Raw genomic sequence first — 11,040 nt, forward strand, 5'->3', positions numbered from 1 at the left:
CCAGAGCTGGGCCACACCACAGCTCCACTCTCCTAGCCATGGATCTTGCACAAGACTTTCCACCTATGGAGACTCAGTTTTCTTACCTGGAAAATAGCGAGAGCAGTGGCACCCACCCCGCAGGAACATGGTGAGGATCCAGTTATCAAATATCGAATGCTTTGGATGCTGCAGCCGCATAGTAAGTCCTGGCCTTTAGGAAGAGTCAGCTCTCATTATCCACTCTTGTAACATCTCGTTCTTTTCCTTCCATGCACTTGCTAAATTTTGTAATTTTGGTCAGGCGTGGTGGCTCATGCCTGTAATCCCAACACTTTGGGAAGCTGAGCTGAGAGGACTGTTTGAAGCCAGGAGTTCAAGACCAGCCAGGGCAACATAGTGAGACCCCCCCGTCTCTATAAAAATAAAAATAAAAAATGTAGCTGGGTGTAGTGGTGCATGACTTAGTCCTCCTAGCTACCTGGGAGGCTGCCCAAGTAGGAGCCTCCCAAGTTGGGCCGGAGAATTGCTTGAGCCCAGGATTTCGAGATTATAGTGAACTATGATCGCATCACTGCATTCCAGCCTGGGAGGCAGAACAAGACCCTGTCTTTTAAAAAAATTGTGATTTTGTATTTATTTGTATTGATGGGTGTGGCTATTTGTTTAAGGCTTTTCTCCCCCATGTGGACTGTAAGCCCTAGAAGGGCAAGAGTCACCCTCATCTGCAGCTGTATCCCCAGTGCTGGGAACAGAGAAGGGGCTTGAAAAGTGTTTGTGGAACAAGTGATGGCATGAATGAATGGTAGATGAGAAAAAGGATGAACTGTGGCCAGGGAGGGCACAGCCAGAGACCCAGTCAGGGGTCTGGCAGGAGTAGAAAAGGCTTCATTATCTTTGGCCAGCGTGGCCTGACTATTACAAGGCTCATCACTAAGTCTAATCTCTTTCTATCCACAAATCTTAAATTTCACAGGAACCTGTTCCACCCACTCCCAGACCCTGTGCAGGGGATGCACCCTTCTCCTAGGAGTTGATCACCCTGGCTGCAACCCCAAAAGCCTGAGGTCTCTCCCCACCACATGGAGAGGATCACACAATCAGGCTCACTGTCCACTCTCCCTAACCCTCACAACAACCTGCCAGAGGACTAAATGGCTACTGCTTCCATTTCATACAGGAGGAAACTGAGGTTGCTAAGTTACCGAATAAGTCTGTCCCATGCCCCACAGAAATATCAGAAATATCAAAGAAACTAGCCCAGAGCACCTCAGGTGAATGGATGTTGAGCAGAACCAAGCTTGGGGATCCACGGCCTGCCTGAGCCTTCACCCCAAGAGTGTTCGGGAGAAAGAACCTCAGGCTGGAAGAGTCAGCAGAGATGGGTTCGGCCCTGACTCCTGCCCTTAAGGGTCTCCATGACGGGGACTCATTTTCTGCAGCGTTCAAAGTCCTCCACCCCAACCATCACTCAGGCCTATACGCTCACCAAGCAGGCTGACTGCCTCAGCCTGGACCACAGCCACCCCTGGGGATGTCTCAGTTATTTTTGCCAACCACAAGTGCTGATGGGAAGTTATGACAGTCTTGGATCCCTAGGAATGGGAATGAGGATTTCATCCCTGTTATTTGGGAGTGCACTGACTTGTCTATACTGAGGCTCTGCTAGGCTCCTTTCTGCATACCTTAGAGCACCGTCAGGTGAGGCTCAGTATTTCCATTAGGCAAATGGGAAATCTGAGGCTGGAGATATTAAATTATTGGCCCAAAGTTACCCAACTAGGCAGTGATGGAAGTTGAGGTGTCTTAACTGTCAGTGGCTTTGGAACCATTTTCCACTTATTTGTGCAAATTTACTTGCTTGGGTTGCCATAGTGGAGGGGAGGGGCTCATTCCCCTTTAACGGAATTTTTCTACTTCACGGACTTGTCTGGCAAATGTAAAGCTTTCAAAATATGAGATGGCATTGGGGGTGAAGTGAAATGGTCCCTTGGTGGGTGTCCAGCCTTTAGATCATGCTCAAGTCTCCCCTGTAAAGGTCCCTGGCCTTTGCTCCTATTCTCTGGTCATAGAGAGCCCACCACTCCGGGGGTCAGGTCCTCTGTTCTGGCCGAGCATGTGGGACCTGCCTTCCTTGAGGTTCCCAGACACTGTCCTACTCAGAGATGAAAACATGTTCTCCGTAGACCCAGTGGCCTCGAACTTGTCTCTCATTTTCTGAGGTCAGCTGGTTCCTTTCCTCCCAGGGAGATCATATGTGCTCACATAACGGAGCTGTGGTTTCCACTCCAGCCTCTGAAGCCAAACTCCGAGGAGTTTCAGATATCCCCAAGGCCTCCGAGGAGGAAGGCCCCTGAGCACGTATGGGGAAAGGGCTGCATCTGGTCTGCGTTATCCAGTAGCTGCTGCTGCCTTGAACCCTGTCAGGGAATGGAGGCCCAGATCGAGGGGGGACCTGGAGGGAGGACCTGGAAGGAGAGGTCTCAGCTCCCTGCTAGCCTTCCTCCAGCTATCCTCCAGCCCTTTCCATGGGACCACAAAGCTGAGGCCCTGTGTGGATATTTCGACCAGACGCTCCATTTCCCAGCGTGGAAGCTGAAGTCTGAGGTGGCACAGCCAGCTTTGTGGCAGGACCACGAGGCACTTGGGGCTTCTGATACTAATCAAGAGTTCTTTCCACTGCCCCATGCCAGATGCTTAAAACCTGGCAAGTACGGGGCAGGGCCTTCTCTCTGGAGGGGGACACTGCCCTGCAGCCTCTTCACCAGTCACACTGCCTCAAGATGGCACAGGGAGGCAGCTGCTGGAGACCAGTCTGTGCGGAAGCAGAAATTGGCATTAGAGGTTTACATGACTTCAAGATGAAGTAGGGAAAAAGAACACCCCAATGCTGCAAGAAGAAGAAATGATTCACAGAAGACACGTGCTTCCCAAGCTAGGAACAGAAAGAGTTCCTTAAAACTCATGCTTTTGACCTGCAGAAGCTCCTCCCTACCCCAAGCCCATCTTCACAGACGGGGCTCAACCCACACTTCCTGAGCTCCTGCCCCAAGTCTGGTCCTCCCTCCCACCAGTCCCATGGGTCATCCTGGTGGATTTTCACAACAGCTCCATTTCACAGATAAGAGAACTGAGGCCTCCTCTGTCTGAGCAGGGACCCTATGCTGGGCTGGAGAGCCAGCATCACAGGCCTGGGTTGTGGGGATCTAGTCACTTATTTCAGTTGCTTCCCTGCACTTCTGAGCCTGAGCCAAGGCATGCGAAACTCCCCTCCTGGGGTTTGCTGGCCTTGCTCCCTGGTGCCCCCCAGACCTTTGTCCTGGGGCTCCACCCAGGGCCCAGCAGGGAGAGGAGCAGACAGCAGAATGGTTATGACCTGGTTTTGTTTTTGTGCTTGCTCTCCAGTCCTGTGAAGCCTTCAGGACAACATTTTATATAAACAAGAAAGAAAGAGGGTGTATTTTTGGAGATGAGTTTTCTACCTCCCTATCCACACCCAACAACCTAATGATTTAACCTTTCTAAGTACAAAAACTTTAAGCGGTGCTGGAAAATTTAAGCACTGCTCATCCATTATCCTCAATTTCTGGGCAAAAAAAAAAAAAAAAAAAAAAAAAATAAAAAAAAAAAAAAAGAGAGAAAGAAAGGAAGAAAGAAAAAAAAGAGAGGAGAAAAAGAAGAAAGAAATAAAAAAACAAATGAATAACTTCCCATAAACTCATGGCACAGACTAGAAGAATAATAACATTCAGTTGCAATTGATGATACGCCTGTTCAGATTGTGTCTTGGAGTGCAGAATTACTTGGTCCCCTCGCTTGCTATAGGAATCCTTAATAAGAGCGGGACATCGCTGGTCGCGACGAGGGCCCACGCGCTGTAATCCCAGCACTTTGGATCGAGGCGGGCAGGTCCGACGTCAGGAGATTGAGACTCCTGACTAACACGGTAACCCCGTCTTACTAAAAGTACGAGAAGAATTAGAGGCCGGCATGGTGCAGGGTGCCTGGAAGGCCAGCGTATCGGGAGGTTGAGGCAGGAGTAATGCGGACCCTTGGGAGGCGGAGCTTGCAGTGAGCGAGACTTGCGCATGCACTACGCCTGGGACTGAGTGAGTATCATCTTAAAAAAAAAAAATAAAAAAAAAAACAGGGCCCATGCCTGACATTAATTCTCTAAACCTTTGGCTATATGTTTTTTTATTTTTCCCGATTATGCTTCTGAAACAAAATGGAAATACTGAGAACACTGGAAATGTAAATTGTCAATATTCCTACCACCTATTGCAATCAAACACACATACACTCACATATATACATCTAGTATATTTCTTTTTTCACTTAGCAACGGACCGACAGACTTCTGTTTAAACCCCAACTTCAGGCAAGTTGCTTTGTGCCTCTGTGCCTGTTTCCTCATCTATAAAATTGGGATAACAATCATGCCATAAAGAGTATATGAGATAATGTATGGGAAGTGCCTGGCCTGTAGTGAGGAAGTGGTTCATTAATGATTGCAGTTATTAATGCTGTCATCCTAGACGCTGCCTCTCTAATACCCCTTGTGAGCCCCAGGGGACTAAGATGACCTCTACACTCTTATTCATTCCATAGCCACTCAGAGGGTATGTGCTCTGGGCCAAGCCCTGCACTGGGTGGCAAGGGCACAAAGATGAACATGACCAGGTCTTGCCCTCAGTGCAGGAAATAAGGCAAATACATAAATAAATGACAATCTGACAATCTTGGGTGACAAGAGTGATGGTGGTCACATAGGTAGGTGCTGTGGGACTCCTGAGTTAGGAATCCACTCAGACTCTGCAGAGAAGGTGATGGAGCAGCCAGCTCAGAAAAGAGGAGGAGGAGGAGATGTGTAAAACAAATACATGGAAGGATACTTTGAATAGACGGAAGAGCAAATGGCAATGTCCAGAGGCCCAGAGGCTCTTCCCGGGAAGAGCAAGTCCTCGACTCTGGCTACAGCAGATGATGTTGACAAGAAACAGGGCTGCAGCGCTTAGGCTTGAATGATATATGGTTTTGGGGTTCATCTTCACACCAACAAGAATGCTTTCAGCTGCAAGGAACAGAAAACCCTGATACAACTGGCATGGCAAGTAAGTGATACAAGATCTCATATGTCAAGGAGATGAGAGGAGGCATCCAGAATTGGTTAATTCAGCAGGTTAATTCAAAATTCAACCACATCTTCAAGAACTCAGTTAATTCCCTGCCTCCACCCCACCATCTTCAGTGTGTCAGACTATTCTCAGACTTGTCCCCTCGTAGACCTAAGGTGGCTGTCATAGCTCTGACATCACATGCAGACACATGCAATGTCCAGAGGTGGAGGAAGGGCTAGCCTGTTCCTGGAGGATTTTCCTTCCTTCCCCAGCTCTCTTTTACAATTGAAAAAACTACTTCCAGCCAGGCGTAGTGGCACACACCTGTCATCTCAGCACTTTGGGAGGCCCCGGGAGACGGATCACTTGAGTTTAGGAGTTCAAGTCCAGCCTGGGCAACATGGCAAAACCCCATCTCTACTAAAAATACAAAAATTAACCAGGTGTGGTGGCATACACTTGTAGTCCCAGTTACTCAGGAGGCTCGCTTGAGCCTAGGAGGTAGGGATTGGAATGAGCCAAGATAGGCCATTGCACTCCAGCCTGGGCAACAGAGTGAGACCCTATCTCACAAACAAACAAACAAACCTACTTCCAGAATTCTCCCAACTTCCCTCCACTTCTAAGAGGCCAGGAAGGCCTGTACTTGAACCAATCTCTGGCAAGAAGAGTGAACTGGCATGATTGACTGAAATCAACAAAGCATCTAACCTGAAGGTGGCCCCTCCTAAAGCTCCAGTTGTGGCATAAGGAGGATAAAGGAACAATGCTACTGCTCTGCCAGTAAGGCAGAAATGAAGGAGTGCATGAGGAAGGGGCAGTGAGCAGTGTCTGCTAATATCCTGAAAGCAATGGGGAGTCATGACTTAACTTCTCTGTGCCTCCATTTCCCCAACTACAAAATGGGAATAAATAGTACCCACCTCATAGGGTTATGTTGTGGATAAAATAACCTTTGTAAAGCCCCGAGGATAGTGTTTAGCTCATATTAATCCATTATTAAATATGTTATCATCATTATCACCATCATTACACTACCCTTCTGCCTTATCAAAACTCTCATTCTCTAAGTTCATTAAGTCCCAGATGAAGGCCGGGCGCAGTGGCTCACGCCTGTAATCGCAGCACTTTGGGAGGCTGAGGTGGGCGGATCACAAGGTCAGGAGATCGAGACCATCCTGGCTAACACGGTGAAACCCCGTCTCTACTAAAAATACAAAAAATTAGCCGGGCGTGATGGCGGGCGCATGTAGTCCCAGCTACTCGAGGCTGAGGCAGGAGAATGGCTGAATCCGGGAGGCAGAGCTTGTATTGAGCCGAGATTGAGCCACTGCACAATCTAGAAATATGACAATTAGGAGGTCTCTTCTTCTCCTGCTGGCTGTCAGTTTCCTCATCTCTAAAGTGAGATGGTTGGGCCAGGTGACCTCTGCATCCTGCCCTTTCCAGTCCTGATTTTCTCTAGGGTCCATGATGTGCACCAAACTGCTTGCCAGTCCTGGAATATACCATGCTTTAGCCATCCTCCAAGCCTTGCTCAGGCCATCTGAGCAAGTTGCTCAGTTCTCACCTTGGAATAAACTTCATCTTTTGGGGCTTATCTCAAACGTCCCATCTCAGAGTCTCGTCCCAGCCTTACCCCTCAGCTAAGCCTGCTTCACATTGCACTCCTCCTGCAGGGAACCAGTGGTTTCTGCCCCAGGAGGTTGGTAAGTGTAAGTCTCATAGACAGTGAGCCCTGGAGGGAGACCAGTGTTTGAACTTCTGAGTCTCCAGTGACCAGCAAGAAGTGATATACAGCAAGAGCTCAGAATTGTGTTCATTTTTTCATACTAATAATGTGAGCAGGTAATATTTATTGAAGTCTTACCTCTAGCCAGGGAGTATTTGTAGCACTTCCCATGGAATGTCTCATTTCATCTTTGTAACACCCTAACCACAAGATAGTTACTATTATTGTCCCTACGTTACAGATGAGAGACCTAGACCTGAGGCTCAGAGAGGTTTAGTGAGTGAACCAAGGTCACACAGCAGGTGAGTGACAGAGTCAGGATTATATCACATGTCTGTGAGGCTCCAGAGGCCCTGTTCCTTAAACAATGACTTGATCTCTGTCAGATACTAAAGCCTCCAGATGTTGCCTGGATGCCACGTACAGCTAGCTGGTGGTCACTGTCTAAGGACATGGAGCTCTGAAGAGCTACCTTGCTGTGTTTTTTGTTTTTGTTTTTTTTAATTAATAGGCTTTATTCTTTAGTAGCAATTTTAGAGAATAATTAAGCAAAGAATACAAAGTTCCAATATTAACATCTTGCATGAGTGTGGTACATTTTTTGCAACTAATGAACCAATATTGATACATATTAGCTGAAGTACACAGTTTACATTAAGGTTCCCTCTGTGTGGTTCAGTTCTGTGGGTTTTGACAGATACATGTCATGTATCCAACATTACAGTATTATAACAGAATGATTTCACTGCCCCCAAAATCCTTTTGCCTCACCTATTCATCCCTACCCCTAAACCTTTGGACATCATTAAATTTTTTAGCCTATAGTTTTGTCTTTTCTGGAACAGGTGGAATCATACAGTCCGTAGCCTTTTCAGACTGACTTCTTTCACTTAGTAATAGGCATGTGAATGGCTTCTTGGCCTTTGGCTAAGAAGAAGTGCAGTAACATGCATTTGAGCTTCCTCCATGTCTGTTCATGGCTTAATACTTCATTTCTGTTTACCACTGAATAATGCTCCATTGTTGAGGTGTACCACAGTTTATCCACTCCCTTATTGAAGGACATCTTGATTGCTTCCACTTTTGGGTAATTACGGACAAAGCTGCTCTATAAACACTCATGTGTGAAGGTTTTTATGTGGACATACACTTTCAACTCAACTAGATAAGTCCCTAGGAGTGTGACTGCTGGATTGTGTAGTAAGAGCATGTTTAGCTTTGTGAGACACTGCCAAATTGTCTTCCAATGTGGCTGTACCATTTTGCATTACCACCAGCAATGAAGAGAGTTCCTGTTGCTCCACATCCTGGCTAGCATGTGGTATTGTCAGTTTGGATTTTGGCCATTCTAATAAATCTGCAGTGGTATCTCATTGTTATTTCAATTAGCAATTCCTTACTGATAACTTAGGTTGATCATCTTTTTATATGTATGTTTGTCATCTGTATATCTTCTTTGGTGAGGTGTCTATTCAGATCTCCTGCCATTTAAAAATTGGTCTGTCTGCTTATTGTTACATTTTAAGAGTTCTTCATATATATATTTTGAGACAGGGACTCACTCTGTCACCCAGGCTGGAGTGCAGTGGCAGTGATTACAGCTCTTTGCAGCCTCCACCTCCTGGGCTCAAGCAATCCTCCTGCCTTAGCCTCCTAGAGTAGCTGAGACTACAGGCATGCACCACCATGCCCAGCTAATTTTTGTATTTTTTGTAGAGATAGGGTTTCGCCATGCTGCCTAGGTTGGCTTCATGTATTTTGAATACAAGTCTTTTATCAGCTATGTGTCTTGCAAATATTTTCTCCCAGTCTGTGGCTTGTCTTTTCATTCTCTTAACAGTGTTTTTTGCATAACAAAAGTTTTTAATTTTAATGAAGTCCGACTTAGATATTTTTTCTTTCATGGTTCATAGTTTTGGTGTTTTTTTCTGAAAACTCATTTCCAACCCAGAGTTACCTAGATTTTCTCTTATTTTATGGAAACTTTATGGTTTTATGTTTTACATTTAGGTCTATGATCTATTTTGAGTTAACTTTTATGAAAAGTGTAAAGGTCTATGTCTAGATTTTTTGTTTCTGTTTTGGTTTTTTTTTTTGCACATGGATGCCCAGTTGTTCTAGCACCATTTGTTGAAAAGACTATCTTTTCTCCATTGAATTACCTTTGGTCCCTTGTCAAAGATCAGTTCACTATATTCACATGGGTCTATTTCTGGGCCCTCTATTCTGTTCCATTGACCTGTTTGTCTATTCTTTCATGAATATCACACTGTCTTCATTACTGTAGATTTATAGTAAGCTTTGAAGTCAAGTAATGTCAGTCCTCTGACTTCTTTTTCAGTAATTATGTTGACTGTTCTGTTAATATCAAAAAATAATTCACTGAGATTTTAATTGGGTTTGCATTGAATCTATAGAACAAGTTGGGAAGAGTCATCTTAATGATATTGAATTTTCCTATCCATGAATATGGAATATCTCTCCATTTTCGTTTTTTTTTTTTTTTTTTTTTTTCTTTACTTAATGGAAGCTTCTGACTTATTTCAGACAAAGTATTAGACTTGCCATTAAGAATTACCTTGAGGGGCATTCCAAGATGGTCGAATAGGAACAGCTCTGGTCTGCAGCTCCCAGGATGATGGACACAGAAGATGGGTGATTTCTGCATTTCCAACTGAGGTACCTGGTTCATCTCGTTGGGACTGGTCAGAAAGTGGGTGCAGCACACAGAGGGTGAGCCGAAGCAGGGCGGGGCACCACCTCACCCAGGAAGTGAAAGGAGTTGAAGATTTTCCTTTCCTACCCAAGGGAAGCCATGACAGACTGTACCAGGGAAATCGGGACACTGCCACCTAAACACTGCGCTTTTCCAATGCTCTTAGCAAACGGCACACCAGGAGATTATATCCTGCGTGTGGCTCAGCGGGTCCCACACCCACAGAGTTTGCTCACTGCTAGTACAAGATCAAACTGCGAGGCAGCAACTCTGGATGGGGGAGGGGTGTCTGCCATTGCTGAGGCTTGAGTAGGTAAACAAAGCGGCCAGGAAGCTCAGACTGGGTGGAGCCCACCGCAGCTCAACGAGGCCCACCTGTCTGTGTAGACTCCACCTCTGGGGGCAGGGCATAGCTTAACAAAAGGCAGCAGAAACTTCTGCAGACTTAAACGTCCCTGTCTGACAACTCTGAAGAGAGCAGTGGTTCTCCCAGCACAGTGTTTATATATATATATTATACTTTAAGTTCTGGGATATATGTGCAGAACGTGCAGGTTACATAGGTATACATGTGCCATGGTGGTTTGCTGCAGCCATCAACTCGTCATCTACATTAGGTATGTCTCCTAATGCTATCTAGCACCCCAGCCCCTGAGTGATGTTCCCCTCCCTGTGGCCATGCATTCTAATTGTTCAGCTCCCACTTATGAGTGAGAACATACGGTGTTTGGTTTTCTGTTCTTGAGATAGTTTGCTGAGAATGATGGTTTCCAGCATCATCCATGTCCCTGTAAAGGACATGAACTCATTCTCTTTTTATGGCTGCATAGTATTCCATGGTGTGTATGTGCCACATTTCGTTTAATTTGCAAATACATAGTTATGCTTCCATCTATGTAACACTTCCTCTTATAACTGAAAAAAGCTAGCTCTTACCCTAATATAGTGCAAAGTCTCATATGTCACTTTATCTTTGAGTGATGTTCATTCCTCTCCTAGCTGAGCCTCAATCTTTCTTTTTTCTTTTATTATTACTATTATTATACTTTAAGTTCTAGGGTACATGTGCATAACGTGCAGGTTTGTTACATATGTATACTTGGGCCATGTTGGTGTGCTGCACCCATCAACTCGTCAGCACCCATCAACTCGTCATTTACATCAGGTATAACTCCCAGTGCAATCCCTCCCCATTCCCCCCTCCCCATAATAGGCCCCGGTGTGTGATGTTCCCCTTCCCGAGTACAAGTGATCTCATTGTTCAGTTCCCACCTATGAGTGAGAACATGCGGTGTCTGGTTTTCTGTTCTTGCAATAGTTTGCTGAGAATGATAGTTTCCAGCTGCATCCATGTCCCTACAAAGGACACAAACTCATCCTTTTTTATGGCTGCATAGTATTCCATGGTGTATATGTGCCACATTTTCTTAATCCAGTCTGTCACTGATGGACATTTGGGTTGATTCCAAGTCTTTGCTATTGTGAATAGTGCC

General features: G+C 45.6%; 1 pseudogene; it reads right to left on the reverse strand.

Moving 5' to 3' along the window:
* Positions 1–2,747: 2,747 nt before the first annotated feature.
* LOC108514666 (LETM1 and EF-hand domain-containing protein 1, mitochondrial pseudogene) overlaps positions 2,748–11,040 on the reverse strand; it is a 14,378-nt pseudogene continuing 6,085 nt past the window's right edge.

Source organism: Rhinopithecus bieti, unplaced genomic scaffold, assembly GCF_001698545.2.
Source record: "Rhinopithecus bieti isolate Rb0 unplaced genomic scaffold, ASM169854v2 scaffold_31548, whole genome shotgun sequence".
Taxonomy (NCBI): Eukaryota; Metazoa; Chordata; class Mammalia; order Primates; family Cercopithecidae; genus Rhinopithecus; species Rhinopithecus bieti.